This window comes from Chionomys nivalis, chromosome 6 (genome assembly GCF_950005125.1).
Source record: "Chionomys nivalis chromosome 6, mChiNiv1.1, whole genome shotgun sequence".
In the NCBI taxonomy this organism is placed as follows: Eukaryota; Metazoa; Chordata; class Mammalia; order Rodentia; family Cricetidae; genus Chionomys; species Chionomys nivalis.
Genome location: NC_080091.1, coordinates 80912499 through 80934802, shown reverse-complemented (window position 1 = coordinate 80934802; position 22304 = coordinate 80912499). Strand labels below are relative to the sequence as shown.

Genomic DNA, 22304 nt, shown 5'->3' with positions numbered 1-22304 from the left:
CCATAAATTGCTTATAGTCATGGTATTTTACCCCAGCACAGAAAAGTAACAAAGACACAAGCACTTACTTGCTAATCCATCTCCCAAACCTTCTTTTAACTTTTTACTTTAAGTCAGAGTCTCATAACCATGCCCAGGGCAGGTTGATTCTCACTCTGTAGCTCAGGTAGAACTTTGTTTTTATACCTCCTGTCTCCAGACCCAGTGTAGCCAGTTGTAGACCTGCACCAACAGGCCTTGCTTGAGTGTTGTATTTAATAATGTTTCAGCTCTTGGTCTGGTATTGCAGACTCAAGAAACTTATTCTAAAACCTATGTTCTGATAATATAGGGCTTACTTGGAAAAGACAACCTTTTAAAAGTGGGGAGGTAGTTAAGTTGATAAGAAAGAATGGCTGGTTTCAATTCAAAACACAGTGAGCAGATTTAAAGCCAGCACTGAAGGGTAAAACACAAAGTACAAGATGATAACTTGAGAAACAGTGACTCAAAAGAATATTTACAGGAAAGCTCAAATGACAAAAGTGATTGATACACAGGAAGCTAAAATCACTGAAAAGTATGGCCCAAGTCATGACTGAGGCCCAGGATACCACTAAGCTCAGGAAACCAGGAAATTATCATAGGTCCAGAAAGATGATTGGCATCAGGGATCCGTATCAATTACTTTGTTCAGCAGTCACCAAATACTTAGCATAAACAAAGGAGGAATTGTTTATTCAGCTGAAGGTTTCAGAGGGTTGATAGCCGCTTGGCTCCCTGTACATGGCCAGGAAGCAGTAAAGAAGAATGTCAGTGAAGCCTGTTTTGCACTTCTGGGCAGAATACTTGGCCAGAAAAGATAGAGTCCCAGAGTCATGGCTCTTGCTGCCCAGAAACCCAATTCCTCCAAGAAGGCCCCATCTTATCTTTCTCAATTTCTCAATTATGACAATATTTCATGAATCTGTCACAGGATTAATCGATTAATCATTTCAAGTACTGGGGTCTAACCATCTGGGGATGGCACTGCAGGTATATTCAGAGGCTGGCTTCATTAAACTCATAGAAATCCCTTAGTTCAATCACACTGGCAATTGTTCATCACCAGAGCCAACTGTGGGAAGAGAGGTATTACAAAGATAACTCCTTTAGGACTGACTTTGACTAAAAATAGATATGTGATATATCAGTATAGGAGTCTTTAGAGCATGGGGCAATAATATACCCATGGGTAGGAAGCCAGGTAGGTAACTGCTTAGAAATCCTATGAAGCTCCCTCAACATCCTTGTTACTCTTCAATAATAATAATAGTAATAGTAATAAATAATAATAATAATAAACTGAGAAAGGATATAGGCTCAATAACAAAAGCTTTCAATCCTTACTAGGTTTATTATTATTACCTATATGTTTAATTCTACTTAGCACTCCAGCCTGTCCTTTTTCACATGAAAGGCCTCTACACTGCAAAGGGAGACAAATTAACTGTACAGTCACAAACACATGGTCTTCTTTGGCTTGTTTTTAAACATATTATCAGCTGTAGAATGCACCAGTCAGAACAACATCATGGCTCCTTCCACTTTCACATGCATATAATCAGAGTATAGTGCAAAGAGTCCCTATTGTTGTGCAAACACAAGAGAATACTGAATTGAGATATAATTACCACAACAGAGGAATGAATTTGAAGATCAGATGTACTGGCCTGGAACCAAACAAATAAGTTTGCTCGAACATGGGAGGCTAAAAGTGAATCAGACAGCCTTGAAATGGGAGTGAAGGGAGCATGCATTACTGCTGCTGCTTATACACTCAATAATTACACGACATAATTACCTTCTCACACGTATAAATAGACAGGGAGAGGACAATGGGGTGGGTGAGATTGACATGCATCTGTACTAGAAATTTTACTTGTGCTTATTATAAAAGCATTTGTGATGAAGGAGTCCAACCTAGATTATAACCTCAAAGAATGTACCACTGAAAAGCAGTGCTAAAATCTAGAACCGAAGAAGCTACAAAGAAGTGTGGAGGATGCGTTACATAGCAACACGGCAATCATTTTTACACACTGTGGTAAGCACACTGAATATACTCTAATGCTACTGCATCCTTAATATGGTATGCATCATCACCCCACAAATGTTCATTTGTCTCTAAGTCAACACTGTCTTTCTCTGCACTGTCGAGCCTAAATAAAACACTGGTAACATTCACCTATAAACTTTTTAAATTTATGTACTTTATATTAATCCATGAATTAATCAAAGCTTTCAGCTCATGAAAGGAATATTTTGTGGATCCATCTCACTGAAATAGCCAGTGTATAAACTAATACAGCAGAATGATGATAAATATCATTTGGATGAAGCGATCATAAGAATAATGTTAGCTCCATTTGTGCTATTACAAGTTTTTCCCCATCTATCAAGCAACCTCTGAACATCTGCTTACTCATCTATACCTGGAAGACTGTAAGATGAAAACACTCACCCCCTAAAATCTGTCTAAAACCATATATAAATCCTCATAATGTCTGCATCAACATTCCAATATATTGTGGAGACTTCAGAAACAGCAAAACTAGCTTCTGTAATGCGAGTATTCTGATTGGGTGAAATACCCACTACCTCAGGCAGTGTTTGCAGTGATCACACAACTTCACACCAGTAAATAATCCTGTCAAGACTTCAGCTGGACAAAATAAAATCAAAAACCTATGTGGTGGCATCTTCCTGCAATCCAGATGTTTGGGCAAGAGGATGTAGAGTTCGAGCCCACCAAAGTTTACATAATAAGTAGGAATCAGAGTTTCGTGTGGAGACAAATATTGTCTTAGAAATGAAAACAAAATCCGGAAATATAAAGTGTTAATGAGGCTATAAGAATATGAAAAAAAATACCAAAAAAATATAACAAAAGTAGTGTTTTAAAATGGGAGCCACTACTTCAGTTGGTCCAGAAGAATTTGGGATCAAATTCCAATGATACTAATGAAGGCAATCCATAGCTTATTTCAAAGGAAATAAAAGTCTAATGATAAACCAGCCTGCCTCTGTTGAATGGAGCTGCGGGCTGTGTTCCTGTCACCCAGCTCCCCGCCGCCTGGCTAGCTTATGCTCCGAAATAACAACACACAAACTATTCTTTTAAACACTGCTTGGCCCATTAGCTCTAGCCCTTACTGGCTAATTCTCATATCCTGATCAATCCATCTCTAATAATCTGTGTAGCACCAGTCTTACTGGGAAAGATTAGCATGTCTGACCTGGCGGCTTGCTTCATCACATCTGCCTCTGAGAGGAGCTGCCCTGCATCTGAGCTCACTTCCTCTTCCCCCCAGCATTCTGTTCTGTTTACTCCACCCACCTAAAGGCTGGCCAGTCAAATGGACCAAGGCAGTTTCTTTATTAGCCATCATGCCTCCATCTTGTGCTCAAAAGTCATCTTATAGAAAACACAAAGTAGGTTTATTCCTGTATCTGATTAAATTTGTCTCTCAAGGATTGGGCTATTCCTCACCTGTAACCTTAACTACAAATGATCTTATCTTGCCTGTTCCAGAAAAAAAAAAAAACATCCCTTTGTTTCAAAAGCACCTAGGTTTTGTTGCTGTTGTTGTTTGCTTGTTTGCTGAGGCAGGGTTTCTCTGGCTGTCCTGGAACTCACTCTGTAGATCAGGCTGGCCTCAAACTCAGAGAACTGCCTGCCTTTGCCTCCCAAGTGCTGGGATTAAAGGCATGGACCACCACTGCCCAGCTTACTGCTGAAATCTTGAACACTGCCTTAAGCAAAGACAGCCTCTGCGCGCGCACGCACACACACACACACACACCTGCTTTATGTAATTTTGCCGTGATTTGAATCAGTGGTCTTTGTCCTCACATCTGTGAGATTAACAGTAGATTAAGAAAAGGCCAGGTTAGGGCAAAATGAATCAGTTCTGTTGTTACTGCTGGTCTAATGCCATTATTGATAGCACTACTATCATTAATGCAGATCTGATACTGTTCAACAACTCTAATGATGAAGGTGGGGTGCACTCTTCATATAGATATAAGACTGAGGATTCAAGATCAAAAGGCTTTGAAAACAACATCTAAAGTAGAGACAAAACTCCCATGTTCCTAAAAGCTGCCCACCTTAAGGACTTAATCATATTAAAATATGAAATGTACAAATGAGGGGTACACAAACATACTTTCATAAATACCAGCACTGCAGTCCTAAATACTGTGATACTAAATTCAAAGGCTGAATATGGATACTGTAAACAAGAAATGCATCTAAATTTAAGTAAATATAGTCTTTTATTTGCACTATAAAATGTTAAACAAATCCATGTCATTGTTCTGCCTCTGATTTCAAAATCATAATCAAACATATTTGCAAGGTATTTATAATGCCAACTACTCCAAACTGAAACCATTTAAATCCTGTTGAACTGAATTAATGTCTGTTGATATAAATCTCACAAAATTTATAGTGAAATTTGTTCGTAAGTCCACCATAACTCTTGTTGAATAACAACAAAGCTTTTTAATACTGAAGTTAGTTATGGCTTGTCTCTATTCTGTTTTGCAATTTTTCAAAGAAAAGGAAGTATTTATAGGAAGATAAAATATTACAGATCTGTGCATTGCTCCAAAGCCAGCGTTTGGAATAAAGGGAAAATATTCACATGAAACAACTATAACACGTGATCAGCCCTACCATGTTTGCATATATTTGAAAAAATGAACAAGATGTTGGATATTTCAAGTGTCAATTTTATTTGAGTATCTTAAAAAGCCTTCCTTAGATCAGATAATACCCATAAATCCTTTAGACACAGTGGTATTATGTAGTACCAAACACTATAACTGTTTATGATAAAATAACTTGGCTTCAGTTGCTTGAAATGATATTTGTGACTTAATTTTTAAGTAAAATTAAATGCTAAGTCTTGAAATATTCTTGGACCACAAGTTCCTGTAAATCATATCTAACATTCAAAAACAAATAGGGTACTGTATTTGCAAAGAACTTAACAATAAGAATAAACTGAGATTCGGAAAAATTACCTCAGTGACTGGTAAACAGGCTGTATTGCATAAAGGCGAGACTAAGTGGCTTTAGTTGAGAAAACTACATGGCTTCATTCATTTGAAGCTGACTGAACTTGGCAAGAAAGGGCATAGAACAGTGCACTAGATTTAGAACAAAATGGTTTTGTATCTAACTCCTTTAGCTTCTGTTTAAAATGCTATCGAGTTTACTTTCTGGCTTCCAGACACATTCCATTAAACATAATTTAGGACAAAAATGAACTCAAATTGAAAAATGCTGCATCGCAGTTACTGACTTGCATGAGAGTACTTTACATTCTACTCTCCTCTGGCCGTTAACAATGACGGCAAAATTTCCCTGTTTAGAAAATCAAAACTATCATACATGCACACTGTATTTTTTTTCTTAAGTTTTTTCGTAAGTTAGCTTAAGTACAAGTAAGTGAAAGAATACAGATATCTGCCCATTTAGCAAATATTAAGACAAATTCTTTTTAAATATTTTATTGTATTTTATTTGGGAGGGCAAGTGAACATGCCATGGTGCATATGTGGAGGTCAGAGAACGTCACGACTATCAGGAGTTCGCAGTCTCCTTGCATTATGTGGAAACGAGGGATCAAATGCTGACTGTATCCTCAGTCCAGACGGTATAGGTACTTTTAGCTGCTAAGCAATTTGCAGACCCCAAACAAATTCTTTATGTTTGTTTCCTCTCTTCCAGCCCTTTGCTTGCAGGTTTCCACTGATGATATTATCATCCACCACTCTTCAAGTTAGCCATGAATGACAGCTTTAAACTCTCACCCAGTGCTTAGCTAGCTACCTTTAGTTTTTATGCCTGTCTGCTGCCCTCATTCCTCTCTAGACACATCCTAAATGTTCTTAAGCTCCTGACGCTTTCCAACCTAAACTCTTGTGATGATTTCATCCCCCAAGCTTATTCCAGCCTATTTTCTCTTGATCTCAAATTAATTTTATTTTGTTAAATATTTAGTTTTTGTTTGTGCAATTTGGAGAAAGGTTTTCACAATATATTGCTGGCTGTACTAGAACCTGCTATGTAGACTGGCTGCCTCTGTCTCAGGAATATGGGAATTAAAGGCATGGGCCCCATGCCTGACTCTATACCAGCTTGTTTTTAAGCTTAAACTCCATCAATTTTGTGTCTTGTATTCAGGATTTACACACCTCATCTGGACTCAGTTATTACATATTACATATTCTCTTATTCCATATTAATCACTGTTCCTTAAATTCTAAAACCACACCATTCATTTGTCACATATTTTTAATAAACTAATTTATGCTTTGACGCTCAATTCATATATAACTCTCCCGTGTTAAGTAACTCACTTTTCCATGCATTTCCAAAATATTTATATTTAAACTAATATAGTTGTCAATGAAAAAACTTGTCTTTTAAAAGCTGGGGCTCAATTTGGAGCACAAGGTGCTTAGGGGAATTATCTTTCAGGTGACTTTCAAGGTACCTTCTGTGCACCCACTACAAAGTTAAAGTTAACTTAATACAATTTCACTGAATTGAGAGAAATTGTATATTACAAATATTTGATGATTTTGATTTAAAAAAGTATGTCCTGGAATTTAATTGTTACTTTAATTGACACAATTACTCATAATTTTCACTGAGTGATACAAAATATCAATTTAGACAAGAATGTTAAGGGCTGCATCCTGAGTCATACTAGCTAATTGAAAGGTGTGATTCTACTGAACAATTAATGCTGAAACTTAAAAATCTTGATTCAAACAGGAGATATTCGACAAACAAAGAAGGCTTTGAATTACCTCCATTAGAATAACAAGTCTTAAAATGGGGATAACATTGATTTTTGTTGAACATCCACAATGGAAAATGGAGTACTGATCCAAATATGTGAATCTAATCACTAGAGAAACTGATTTTTATTATGGAGTCATCTAACCAGAAGAAAGAAGTGGTAGAATTTAAGAAGGTAGTCAGAGAAGGTGGGAGAACAGAGTTCTACGAAAGATGGTTTGCAAAGCCATCTGCATTAAGACTTTACTAAACCATGGGAAGACTATCTTGACATAATGTCTGATTTGGAAAGAAGGATTCTAAACTGTCCAGCATCAGGGAGCATGTACTGTGGCAAGAAGTGACCACCAAGACAGACAGAGGCAGCTACTGCAATCTTGTAAAATATGGAGACAACGAAGACAAATAGAATATGAAGGTGAGCTTCCTAATTATTTTTTAAAAGTTTATCCAGTGGCAACTGGTAAGAGAAATTTGGGAGGGGAGGTTTAAGCTGTGCAACATGCTGAATGGCTATGGTAGTTAGAGAACTTAAGGAGTTAGTAGATAACCTAGATACAGGTTAAAAACAAGGGATGAATGCAGAGACATATAGTGCCTATTCTAGGTAACAAATGAAAAAGGGTAATACTATGGCATAAATCTTTAAAAGAGGATTATAATAGGATCAGCTAATAAAGATATGAGATATAGCTATGTTTATATGAAGGTAGAGATGTTCTTTGAGAATTTTAGGCACAGTCATTGGAGGTAGGTACTGAAGGTTGGAAGAGAGAAGGCTACAGATTCCTGATTAGGAACTATCTAAAATGGCATTTAAAATTGTGTGCAAGAACACCTCATTTGAAAAAAGAGAAAGAATAAAGAGAAATAACAAATAAAGATAATGTTAGCATTAGTCTATAATTATTTAGAGAGAAATGAACTAATTCCTGGTGCTGCTAGTCAACACTTGGACTGTGTTGTTCAAATAATTCAACTCCTCCATTGTTGTGAAGGTCAGTGGCATAAAAGCTGAAGAAAGAACACACGACTTCTTAAATGTTAGCATGATGGTTCGAATAAGAATGGCCTCTACAGACCCATTTATTAGGATGCTTGATCACCAGGAAGTGGAACTTCTTGTAGTAGGTGTGGCCTCATTAGAGAAAGTGTGTCACTGGGGGTGGTCTTTGGGGTTCCAAATGCTCAAGCCAAGCCCACTGTCTTTCTCTCTTCCTGCTGCCTGCAGATTCAGATGTAGAACTCTCAGCTACCTCTCGAGCACTGTATCTGCCTTCATGATGCCACGTTTGCTGCCATGATGACAAGTGACTAAACCTCAGAATCTGGAAGCTGTCCTCTATTAAATGTTTTCTTTTATGAGTTGTCATGGCCACTGTCTCTCTTCACAGCAGTAGAACACTGACAAGCCAGTCAGTATCTCAGTAAGCTAAGTGTAATCCTGTGCCATAGCATAATGCTATGGCAGTGATGATTATAATCACTATTCTTCCCAATCTACTAGGAAAATAGAGAAGTTACTGTTGCATGAGAATTCAGGAAGATGAAATAAAACAGAAATCGCACTAAAACAAGAATACCATGAGCCAGCAACAAGCTGGGGTTCTTTGGGTGTGTTCTGGTCTCGACTTTTTACAAATAACAACTCACCTTTTACCAATCACTTATAAAAAAATTATCCTCAATCATGCCCATAAGCAAAAGCTGAAAGGCATCTATGCTATGGCTCTGATGTCTGAGAAGTCCCTGCAGGCAACAGATGGTGATTTAAAAATAGCAGCCTTGAGTCACCTGTGATAAGACTTTAGGTACCCAATTACTTCAGCCTTCTCCTAAACTTTGTCATAATTTCTAAACTGAATTGTCGAGCCAAGACTTTCTTGATGAAGAGCCACGAACCATGTAGCAAACAAGCAGAGGAGAGATGCATCACTGATGGTATTAACTGAAAGTGTAATGATTTTAATTACATGTGAGTTACGTACACAGATATGACCTCCTGTAATGTGTCAAGGTCTCTGCACATGGAAAAGAAATCGAAATGGAAACAAAAGGTTTGGTCATACAGAATGAGTATAGAAAAAAGCAAAAACATTATTTTTTTTCCTGAAATTTCTACGTCTATGCATCGTCTTGTCAAAATAAATAGGAAAGCTATTTAAAAATCTAGCCAAGTTGATATTTTATATCTGTTTCCTTAGCAGAAAAAAAAGTCACCTCTGATTTAGAAAACAATCACTCACTAGCATTACTGGGGAGCAGATCTTGAAAGAACAATAAGATGGGAGCTGGGCTGCTCTTATCAGAGACTGTCTTGTCTGTCAAACCATTGAGGTCTAAGTCTCATGGCCTGAGGTTTAATACATCTCAGGAAATGAACAAAAATGGCTCCCTTATTAGATGACCCTAAATCAGGAGTTTCAATTTAAGAAAATACTAAAACAGAATGATATCCTCATGAGGGCTTTGATTTTGCTATATACATTATTTTGCTCAGTAATTCTCTCCAGAGATTTTTGCCACTTCATATCAGTACCAGCGAAGAAGAGTAACACAACATTTTTAGATTCAACATTTTATATAGCATACTTAGCATGATTTTGGCCAAATCTTTGTATGCCCTCACTTGCTGATGAATTAATTCATTCACATGATATTTCCAACCATGCACAATCTGGCACGTGGGAACATAGTCAAAGACAGAAAAGTTAGCAATGGGCTCGAGCCTCTGCAACATGAGCAATATAATATTACATATAAAAATTCAAAGAAATACAAAAAACGTACTGACCCTAATGAGTGTTTCCAGTAACTAAGAAAAACAAGGTGCATATTTCTAAGGGGTCACCTATAAAATCCTTTTAATAATGTCAACAATTACCTCTGATTTCAGTACAAAATGTGGATTTTTCTGTCATTAATTTGAAAAAATGTGCCACTAATGCCCTGAAAAGAATGAGCTCTGATTTGCACATTGAAGAGAAACAGTGTCATAAGAGGAGGAAGAGGAGAAATGAGCAATGGTTAAGCATGGAACACTGCTTGCTCAAAGCAGGGTACATAGAGGACAGACCTGTGCTAAAGAGTGTTCTTCAGGGGAATCTGACCCCTCAGATTTCATCGATATATATCATGTAGATGGAAGTGCTTCGAAGTTTTTTAGGCAAATGACATGACAAAATACATTTTTGCAAAGAAGATTCTGAGACCAATATGTAAGAAAAATGGAACATCAGAGGAAGCTTACATCAGTTGGAATGCTATCGATGTACTACATAGCAGTGACTATGCACACACAAAACTGGGATGAGCATGTAGACAGAAAAGTGAGGTAACACGTTTTCGTCATTGTCTACAATCCAATGGAGAATCATTTATCCTCCTTCATCCCAGGGACAAGGTCAATGGCAGGTTGATATTGAGTGAACTCAGACACCACAAAATGCACAGCATATTTTCAAACTCTAAACTTCTTTTTCTTTTGTTTTTTTTTTTCTATTTCTTTTTTGTTTTTGTTTGTTTCTCTTTTTAGTTTTTTTTTTTTTTTCAAGACAGGGTTTCTGTATACCAGCCCTGGCTATCCTGGAACTCACTCTGTAGACCAGGCTGACCTCGAACTCACAGAGATCCACCTGCCTTTGCCTCCCAAGTGCTGGGATTAAAGGTGTGCATCACCACCGCCTGACCTAAATCTCCTTTTCAAAGAATTCATTATGTTTATATAATATATAATATGGGAAGGAGAATGAGACTAGGTCTAGCGTAAATCAGACTTGTAATGAACTTGCTGGGGTAGGCAGATTACCTTGACATCCCCACTTTCACCCCTCCTAAGCTACATGTATGTACCACCACATTTAGGCTTCGCCTCTTAAATCTCTGATTAAATAAGTACTAACAGTACTCTTTAGGTTCTGCTGAAGTGGAATACCGGTCACTTCTCCTATAACTGGGAACATAATTTCTCTAAATTCATACGTAGCAGTATTTTTTTAAAGGAAAATGATACATACAAGCAAAATTATGAAGATTGAGCAGATTGTATTTAGTAATGGATATGTATGTATATACATACATGCATGCAACAAAAATTAGTGAGGAACGAGACTATGGAAGCAAGGCAAGAGGGGTATATGAGAAGGTTTACACAAAGGGAAGGAGAAATGACATAATTATACTTTAATCGCAAAAAAATAGAAGTATAATCTTTTAAGGCTGGAGAAGAAATTATTGAGTGGTTAAGGGTGTTTCCTGCTATTGTAGAGTATCTCATTTTGATCCAGCATCTGTGATTGGTTGTTTCACAGATTCTTGTAAGTCAAGTGTAAAAGATCCACAGCACTCTTTTGGACTATATGGGTAACACATGTACACAATGCACACAAACACACACACACAGACTATACACTCACACATACACATATACTTATAAATAAAAGTAAAATAGCCTTTTAAATAAAACAAAGAATATAGGAGAAAAAGCTGAGAATGCAGCTTCATATGTTATTACCATAGATGAACATGAATGCACACATGGCTGGGTGATGGTAGTGTCTTTAGTCCCAGCACTCAAGAGGCAGAGGCTGGTGGATCTCTGTCAGTTCAAGAATAGACTACAAAGGGAGTTCCAGGAAAGGCTCCAAAGTTACACAGAGAAACCCTGCCTCGAAAAACAATCAAAATAAAAAATGCACACCCATAATAATTTCCGTGTACTTTTGTGAAAGCCTAGAGACTCACATGGAAGAATACAGTGTTTTAATAGAACCACGTACCCATGTTTGAACTCATAGGACATTTTTTTTTTCTGTGAATTTATACATTTTATGTATTGAATTGTGGACACTAAGTTTGTCTCTTTTTTGTTTTCTTTCTTTTTTCTTTTATTGAAAAAAAAATTTTTTCTGCCTCCTCCCCGCCTCCCATTTCCCTCCCCCTCCTCCCGCCCCTCTCCCCCTCCCCCAACTCCTCTTCTCCTCCCTCTCCAGTCCCAGGAGCAGTCAGGGTTCCCTGCCCTGTGGAAAGTCCAAGGTCCTCTCCCCTCCATCCAGATCTAGGAAGTTGAACATCCAAACTGTCTAGGCTCCCACAAAGCCAGAACCTGAAGTAGGATCAACACCCCGTGCCATTGTCCTTGGCCTCTTGTCAGCTCTCATTGTCCGCCATGTTCAGAGAGTCCGGTTTTATCCCATGCTTTTTCAGTCACAGTCCAGCTGGCCTTGGTGAGCTCCCCATAGATCGGTCCGACTGTCTCAGTGGGTGGGTGCACCCCTCGTGGTCCCGACTTCGTTGTAAATGTTCTCCCTCCTTCTGCTCCTCATTAGGACCTTGGGAGCTCATAGGACATTTTTTACATGTGTAAGGATTAATTCTAAGTAGTTTAGGAGATGGTTTTATTTTTCTTATTTCCTAAAGATTGAATTCTGGTGTTGCAATGATACAAATCTAAACATTATATGCAGGCATTATCTTAGGACCACGAGAAACGAATGAGTTAAAGGTTACAATCATATATGACACAAACTGCTAAGAGACTTTGTAACACTTTGCTAGCTCCAAGATCTCATGTTGAACAGGACAAAAGGTTGTATTTAAATAGTTGTATAAACATGTAAGTGCATATGTAGTGGTCTAGTGTTTAAAAAGGATTTAATCATTAAATATACCTAGCAATATTAATAGTCTAAAGTTAAAATTATGATACTGAAATTTTAAAAATTGTATTAAAGGACTGTTCTCAAAGAGATCACTCAGCGATCATTAAACATACTAACTAAAATGAAATAGACCGAATGAAGATGAAATTCCCTCTGATAAAAATTTGAAGTTGGCAGAATAACTAAAGAATGCTCTCTAATCGGGGAAGATTTAAGCAGGAAGGTAATGAGATTAAGTTCACCTTTGGGATGGTTTCACTGGCTTTTTTATACAGACTAGAATGCACTGCAGGGGATGCCAGACAAGCAGCCGACGCATTGGTCCAGGTAATGGTAATGGTTAACAGTTGTGAGTGTGCATTTAAGAGACGATGAGAGATTGCCACACTTAAGGAACATTTTTAAAATGTGAGATAAAATGTGGAAAATATAATGAAGACAAATTGACTTGCTCAGTCTATACATAGAAATTCAAAGCAAATTTTTCATCTCCACACTGATGATAGGAACACAGGCACTTATAAGAAATACACTGACGTGGAAACTTTGAGATATTGAAAATGAACTGTAAGTACCTGGTGGGCGGTGAAACTGAAGGAAAGTATTGGAAGGAAACCATTACTTTCTACCGGCTAAATGTGCTATTTTTTTTTAATAGTCACGATCATGAACTCCTTTGGAAAAAGATAAATTCTTGTCACGTGAAATAGTAAAGTGAATGATAGTGACAAAGAATCATTGTTAGTTTTAGGAGTTATTTTCCCCCACAAAGTAACAGTTTTATTTGCATAAAAGATAATGAATTTGAATGGCTGTATCACATGAAAGCTAACAAAAATATCATCATTTTATATGACAATATATGTTATTAATAAGGTGGTTTCTACAGACCCAGCAGAGCAGGATTGTTCCAGCAGTCTAAAATGTGCGCCACTCTAATTTCACTGCAATATTATCTTCCAAAGATGGAATTATAAATTTCATATTCTGCAAATCAGTCTCTGAAATCTTCCTCTTGCAGAACTTGAGTGATATTTTTACATTTTGGTAACCATGCTGGCAACGGATCAGTTTTGTTTTATAAATGTAAATTAAAAATATGCACAAAGTCCATTCTGCTACAAAATAAAAGTGGTGACACTGAATTTTTCAATTTCATGAACCTTAATTGTTATATGTTTTACTAGTTGCTAGTTATTAGAGCATGTTTTAAAATTAGCTCTAATAGAAAACAAACAAGAACGGCAAAAAATAAATAGCATTTCTGGAGAACTTTGGTTATTTTTGAAATTATTCAATGAATAAAAAGCTAAAAAAAATCTACTAAATATGGTTGCTAAAAGATTTCTTTCTGCATGACTCAAAGTTATTAACTCTCAAAACTGAGGAGAGTTTTTAAATAGTTAGAATGATTCATGGTGCGCATTAGGCATGCACTGATAATAATAGAGGAAGCCACTGATGATGTGCTATTAAATGCACAGAGTTTCAAACCAGGCCCCGATGGCTTATCATTACAGCCATAGATCAATGCATCTTTCAACCTTCATCTGAGAAGGCTCTGTTTGCAGGAGACAGCGATTAACACAGTGACCCACCACTGGCCAAGGTGTAGAGAGCAAGAGACTGCAGAATATTCATCCCTAAATGGAAAACGTCTCCTCCACCACACTACCCCTCCAAAACCTCAGACATCACTGCAGGGAAAGGGGAAGAAAGAACACAAGAGCCAAAGGCAGTAGGTGACTACTGAGTATTTTGTAGACATAGCAGGGCAGATGCACATATGAACTCACAGCTGTACAGATAACATGTGTAATACTCATGCAAGCCCAAGTCAGACCAAATCTCAGCCTTAGAATAGAACTGGGCTCACAATCCCAACAGTAACTGTCAAGCTATTGGTAACTCAGCTGCTGGGAAAGGGAAAGACAAATTCTTCAGAAAGTGTACTCTCCCCCACCTCCCGTATGTTAACCATTCTCCAGTGGAAGAATATTTATCCAAGGATATTTGAGGAATAGAAATAGGTCTTGAAGGATTAAAAAAAAATCACAAAGTTAGATTGATAGTTCGTGGGGAGTAGATCTGGGAAGAGATGAGAGTGGGAACAAATATTATCAAAACATATCATAAAACTCTGAAAGAACTAGCAAAATTGTCATTAATAAAAATGACAATGAAAGCCATTTGCTATGCATCTACTGTCTATTCTGACTACAAAATAAAAACTAAAAACAATAATTTCACATTCATAATTTTCACACATAAAATTTCATATTCAAATATCATACTATCATACAAATATCATATCATAGGTTTGAAAGCACACATGAAATCTGCAATATGACTTCCATCTATACAAGAACCACTGTGTCAAAATATAACACTAGAAAATTTTAATGGAAAGGTTATTTGAATTTATGTAAGATGAAATCAGGTCAATGAACATAGAGTTTGGAGACTTCCCCCTGAGACCATTGCAAACTTCACTACCAGAGGACAAGAGCCCAATGATTAGGAAAGCTTATCTCCAGGGGTCTCTAATCAATCGATTCACTCAATGAATATCTTCTATTACCTAATATGAGTTAAGCATTAATCTATGAACCCGAAGAACAGCAATAACACAGTTCAAATTCTTGCCCAGAACAGGTTTACATTCTGGATAAGAAAACAGAACCAGAAAATCAAATGGCTGGCATTAAATAAGAGGAAGAAATTTAGGAAAAGTGGAGTCATTTGGAGCAAGTTAGAGAATACAATTATCAGAAGCTGAAGGAGGACTGTTAACGAGCAATTGATGTGAACAACTGAAAATCATTTCTAAAGTCTGACGGGAAGGAAGCAGAATTTACAGATGTGAAGAAGAAAAAAAGAACACTAAGAGGGGCAGGCAGGAATTCAATATTTTAAAAATACTGAAGGGTTTCTATAAGCTATCAGATTGAGCTAGCAAGCAGATTTATGAGTCTGGAGAGCCCATGAAATAACTATACGTAAATTTAGGGTCTGTAACACAGAATTGGTCCTTACCATAAAGAGCAACAGAGGTCTATTTGTGCAAATGTGTGTGTGTGGCGGGGGGGGGGGGGGTGGGCTTGGTTTTTCTATGTAACAAGGCTGCCTGCAGTAGAACTCACTTTGAAGACCAGACTGGCCTTGAACTCACAGAGATGCACCCTGTCTCTGCCTCACAAGTGCTACATTTAAAGACATATGCCACCAGTCCCAACTAGAGGTCAATTATAATACAAGCCTCAAACTAAAAGGACAAGCCATGCAGAATTTCAACACTCAAGGATCAAGGAAAGAAAGAAAAATAAAGATAGTTCATACAAATGAAAAGAAAGCCAACATATTTCCTTAAAAAGCTTGAGAAATCTATCCGATTTAGCAATACAAATATTAAAGCTTAATGTAGTGAGAGGTGGTTTAGAAGAAGAAAAGCCATCTTCATGCTGTGACTCAAACAAGAAAACTAATATAATGAGGAGCTTGGTACATTGATTCAAGATCAAGAGAAAAAAGTAACTTAGTTTTTATTAATTTGAATGCTTTATTGATTTAAGAAGTTCAAGTCTGGGCTGGGTTGCAGTTTAATTGGAGAGTTTGTATTTAGCATATGTGAGGTTCTGGAGTCAATTTCTTTGCACAATAAAGCAAAATAAAAGGCATGAAGGCCTAGAGGAAGGAGTGGAGGCTGAAAGGGAGGAAGGTGGGACAGAGGTCTGGTGGGAGGAAAGGAAGTTATTTACAAGTCTGCCTTTTCTTAGAATTCTGATGCATAGTGGATATAGAATGATTGGGCTAAAAGCTGATGAGCGTGGAAGAGGTATCTCACAGGAGGATAATCACAATCATACTAACATAATAATTTGACTTAAAATTCCAATGCTTTTGTCTTATAATTATTAGCAACAAAATTTTATGACATTCACAGAATCATAAAATGACAATATAATTACAATAATATCAAGAACGAAGTCAGCTTCAGGTAATTGGTTTCACACTAGTTAAGAAAATGTCAGTTGGTGTACACATATGGAACAAAGCAAGCAGTTCTGCAAATGCTAACAGAAATTCGACGGGTCTTTCATTAATTTATTATTAATGAAAATAGTAGAATGTTTTTTCTGTGTTAGAAAACTTGTGAATAGAAGCTATGTCCAGCCAACCATCATGTCAAAGCTGTGAAAGTTCTGCCCTTATCCCCTTTCCTATCCCATTTCATTCAAGAGAAACTAAAACAGTGGTAGATTCATGAATTCATCCAAGGTCACTTACAAAGACAGCCCTTTTACTGTCACTACGTGTCCTCTGTCAGCTTACGTTATTGGTGAAATGTATTAAAGGACTGTATTAGGCAAACAGATCATGAGCTATTACCAACACAAAATCCTTTCTGAAGGGATTTAATTGTTCAGCTGCCTTTGCAAACACACTTTCATTCTATCCAAATCAATGCAGATAGTGCTGCTCCACAGACGAAATTTGGTATCTTCCAAGTGATTCCATTGACATTCAGTTTTGTTTTCTCCTTGTACCATTTTCATACGTAAGTGACTAAATACGATCAAGAGAACAGTTTTAGAATGGGCCAGTCTCAGGACATCCTTTGGGGATGGTAGCAAACGGCTTTAATTACCAGAGACAGAGTCATCTCAAAGGAGGCTGTCTTCTATCTCAGGAAGTCATCTCCTGTGGCAGGTTCAGCCTGAGAAAGACAACAGCTTCCCCTGATACAGAACGGTATCTGCTGTACAATGAGGGCAGTCGCAGGATGACAGCTGCCTCTTCCAGATGGCCCTCACAGCCACTGGTCTTGTTTTATGGAGGGATTGTTTAAGCACCTTAAGGATCATATTTCATGGTCAAGGCAGGTTACCTTGGGTTGCTCCTGGGACAGGCTGCTTCAACTCTTATGTCCAAATCTGTACATGGACATTGTAATCTCCAACCTGACTCTTCTTTGACTTCAAGTGAAGATGGCAAGAATTACAAAGACAATTAACTGAGAAGCAAGGGAGCAACTATGTATCTATATATATGTATCTACATTCTATAACTATAGCTCCCACTTTTGGGAAAAGGTCAAGAAACATGTGAGAATGAGTGTCACTAATCAATGCCTATCTGAACTTAAGACCCTGACTAGCTGTCTACCACTTAGGGATGATGACCCTTTTAATAGTCACCCGAGGCTTTCCTGATATCATGCCTTCACTAGATTCTGCTATATTACATACTGAAAAGAAATAAGAATATAGTCTAATAAGAAGAGATCAGATACACGATAAGTTTTTTTTAAAAAAAGGCTCCAAATAGCTAATTAGTGGGGGAGTCAATTTCTTAACTTTCTATTAGCTAAGAATCAAAATGGAACATTACATTTATAAGAGATGAGGCACGGAAGAAATTAGGTACATTATACTTTATCAAACTTTTTGTGTTTTTATCTCAGTTTTATTGATTATGGGTTTTAAGTACAAGCAATATCTAAATGTATATTTCAGCAGGAATAAAATATCTTGGCTAAAAGAAGAAATGAGAAATACAAATAAATTTTCATTTGAAGCCAATACTATTAAAGCAAGTAGCATGTACACTGTCGTCTTATTTTTCCTTCAAAGGTTGTACTCTAAATTGAAATGTCATTGATACACTTTTATAAATCAGAACTGCTAGTTCATGTATATTTTATTCTCCATACCAATCCTTTTAGGACATAATGAAATGCAAACAAACAGAAGAGAACTAACTGGAATCAGTGTGCCCTTCTGAATGACATATCCGTCATGCCTGCAGAACCATCTCATCATCTAGGCTGCTGCACTCACGCCCATAAATTTGACAAGGCTGGCTGATTCCCTTCCAAGCCCATTTACATTTAGAAATATGTAGCCATAGCAGATATTTTTCCATTAATTTATAAAGTGCTTCAGTTATGATGAAAGGCAAGATGACTGGTTTGTTTCCAGAGCACAGGTTACTGTTATTATCTTTGTATCTCACGGCTGGTGCAGAGGTTTTGAATATTAACTGAAATCCAGGACAAATCTTGCTATGTTGCAGAAGAGAAAATATTTGGTTAGAAAGGTGCGAAGCTGCCCAAAGTATCATCTTTCATTAGAGCCACTTAGGCCAAGATATGGATAAAATGATTCATCCCTTCAACTCTATAAGCCATTATTTTTAATTAAAAACTACCCCATAAATGCCCATTTTATTATGGCATCTATATGGTAAATAAATTTAGGCTATCAGTAAAACACTCACCAAAGATATTACCTTAAAAATTTACTTCATTTCCAAGTGTATCTTCCCAATTAAAATGACTATTTCCCATCCATATTTCTGAACTGCAATTTTTAATAAACACAGTCTCTGAATATCCAATACTCAAACAAGATGAAATCCTAAATTTGAAAATCACACTGCTTGCTGGATAGAAAGAAAATTAACTATTTACTGGCTTTTTCCCAATAGATGCATAAAAATCTAGAGTTCTTTTCCTATCCTATGAGAAAGAGAGAAAGTAGATCAAACTCCAGGAATCACCATTTCACAAACTCAAAGCAGTAGCCTCAGGGCTAAAATACAATTAAATTCTATCTTTTTAAAATTAGTATACACAGTGCCTATGAATACAGAAAGATATTTAAACATATGTATCAATCTGTCATCAATGACAGTTCAAAGTGCCTCTTTCCCATCACATGGGGTTGATTCTCTCCTCCCCTTTAGCCCTTCTGCTCACTTTGCTCCCCTCCTTTCATTTCCAGAAGTGCAGCACATTGCCATAGAACTATAGCAAGGGTTGTGCTCCTTTAGATGCGGGAGTGAATGTTTATCTCATAACGTAACAGGGAACAAGGTAAATAGTTTCTTTCACAAAAAACATAGCTCAACAGACACAGAGGAAATCCAGAAAGCCATCAGAAAACCTGTACTCTACAAAATTGGAAAATCTAAAGGAAATGGAAAACTTTCTGGATAAATATTACTTACCAAAATTAAGTCAAGACCACATAAGCAAATTCAATAGACCTATAACTACTAAAGAAATAGAAACAGCCATAAAAAGTCACCCAACCACAAATGGACCAGATGGTTTTAGTGTAGAATTCTACCAGATTTTCAAAGAAGAACTAATACCAATACTCCTCAAATTGTTCCACACAGTAGAAACAGAAGGAACATCGCTAAACTCCTTTTAATTTTAATGAGGCTACAATTACCGTGATACCCAAACCACCACACAAAGACATTACTAAGAAAGAGAATTACAGACCAATCTCATTCAAGAAAATTGATGGAAAAATACTCAATAAAACACTGGCAAACCGAATTCAAGAACACATCAGAAAAATCATCCATGATGACTAAGCAGGCTTCACCCCAGAGATGCAGGGATCGTTCAACATACAAAAATCTGTCAATGAAATACACCATATAAACAAACTGAAAAAGAAAAAAAACATATCATCTCATTAGATGCTGAAAAATGCTTAGACAAAATACAACATCCCTTCATGATAAAGGTCTTGGAGATAGCAGGGATACAAGGAAAATACCTAAACATAATAAAGGCAATATACAGCAAGCCAACAGCTGTTGTGGGAGGTCTTTCCACTCCTCCAGCCAATAGCTGCTGAGATACCAGCCCATTGGGGGCGTGGTCTCTCTCCCTTTAAAAAAGTGGCCACTTCCTTCCTCGCTCTCTCTTTCTTCCTGCTCCGCTTCCGGCGACTAGACTCCCTTCCTGATTGTGCAGAGGGCTGTTGTCTGGGATGGTGATCTGTAAGTTTTTTCCCCTTTAAATAAATAACCATTATATTAATCATAATTTCAAAATAGCATGGGATTGTTTGTGACTTACGCCTTCGCCTTTATCTGGCGCCCAACGTTTGGTTTTAGGACCCCTCCTTCCCCCTCTCAGCTGCCTGCCACCAGATCGGCCGCAGCCTGTGCCTTGCGGCCTGTGCCTTGTGTGTGGAGCCAAGAAGTTTAACATAAATCATCACGCAGTGGCTTTTCTTGCTACAGTTCTTTATATTTTCCCTTTAGACACCTCAGATTGACTTCAAGTCTCCACACTTCTGGCTGCCTGGCTAGCTCATGCCCCAAAATAACAACACACAAACTGTATTCTTTTAAACACTGCCTGGGCCATTTCTATTAATGTGTGAAGCACCGAGGTGCGCTTACTGGGAAGATTCTAGCCTATGTCCATCCTGGGCCGGAGCTTCATCGCATCTGCCTTGGGAGCAGCTGCATGGCATCTAAACTCACTTCCTCTTCCTCCCAGCATTCTGTTCTGTTTACTCCACCCACCTATGTTCTAACCTATAAGGGCCAAGCAGTTTCTTTATTATTTAACCAATGACCTTCCTCCATCACTTGGGTCCCCGAAGAACCAAGCTCAGGAGGCTGCACTGTGCTTCTCCCTCCTGCCTGGGCCGATGCTCAGGCAAGGTGTCTTCATTTTCAGAAGCATACACATTACCCAAGCATCCTCCTCTGCAATGGACAGGGGCACAGTCAAGAGCTCTCAAAACTTGAATGAGAAAACACTCGGCTGAGGAACAACATGTGAACTTGTACAATCACAGCCTTTGGCAAAGAGAAAAAAAACCACATCCTATAGGGTATGTAAATCTGAGACTAGCTCATCAGACTGACAGCTTGGAGCTACAAGAATAAAACAATCAGAAATCTGTGTGATGTTAACCAGGTCATGACTCAGGACTCTCAAAAGCAGGACTCAGCAAGGATTTCAGACGACGTGATCACAGGAGGCTGCTGGGCCTAGGACACTGTCTTAACCTCAATCCGAAAATGGTGATCCTGCCTCCAGGAATCTCAGAATGAGATTCTGTTGTGGGAGCTGCGGGCCACTTCCTGCCACCCAGCTCCCAGCTGCCTGGCTAGCTCAGTCGGTAGAGCATGAGACTCCTAATCTCAGGGTCGTGGGTTCGAGCCCCACGTTGGGGGCCAGATGAAGGCGAAGGCGTAAATCACAAACAATTCCATGCTAGTTTGGAATTATGATTAATAGAATGGTTATTTATTTAAAGGGGAAAAACTTACAGATCACCATCCCAGACAACAGCCCTCTGCAAAATCAAGAAGGGAGTATAGTTGCCAGAAGTGGAGCAGGAAGTAAGAGAGAGCGAGGAGGGAAGTGGCCGCTTTTTTAAAGGGAGAGAGACCACGCCCCAATGGGCTGGTATCTCAGCAGCTATTGGCTGGAGGAGCGGAAGGACCTCCCGCAACAAACAGCCAACGTCAAACTAAATGGAGAGAAACTCAAAGCGAGCCCACTGACATCAGGTATAAGACAACATTGTCCACTCTCTACTCTCTCCATATCTATTAAATATAGTACTTGAAGTTCTAGCTAGAGAAAGAAGACAATGAAAGGAGATCAAGGGGATACAAATTAGAGGGGGGAAGAACTCACACTCTCAAAATTTGCTGATAATATGATAGTAAACCCAAAAATTCTACCAGGGAACTTCTTCTTCTTCTTCTTCTTCTTCTTCTTCTTCTTCTTCTTCTTCTTCTTCTTTTTTTTTTTTTTCTTTTTTTGAGACAGAGTTTCTCTTGTAGCTTTGGAGCGTGTCCTGGAGCTAGCTCTTGTACACTAGGTTGGCCTCGAACTCACAGAGTTCCGGCCTGCCTCTGTCTCCCAAGTGCTGGGATTAAAGGTTTGCACCACCACCGCCTGCTACCAGGGAACTTCTACAACTCATAAACACGTTTAGTAATATAGCATAATACAAGATTAACTCAAAAAA

At 37.9% G+C, this 22304-nt stretch overlaps 1 protein-coding gene and 1 non-coding gene across 16 annotated transcripts in view; one reads left to right on the top strand and one right to left on the bottom strand.

The window, feature by feature from the left end:
- Positions 1-22304, bottom strand: part of Adgrl3 (adhesion G protein-coupled receptor L3) — a 742119-nt gene that overhangs the window by 504644 nt on the left and 215171 nt on the right. The gene's annotated exons all lie outside the window — the stretch shown is intronic.
- Trnar-ccu (transfer RNA arginine (anticodon CCU)) lies at positions 21426-21501 on the top strand. Its single transcript has one exon. It is a non-coding gene; the product is annotated as a tRNA-Arg (tRNA).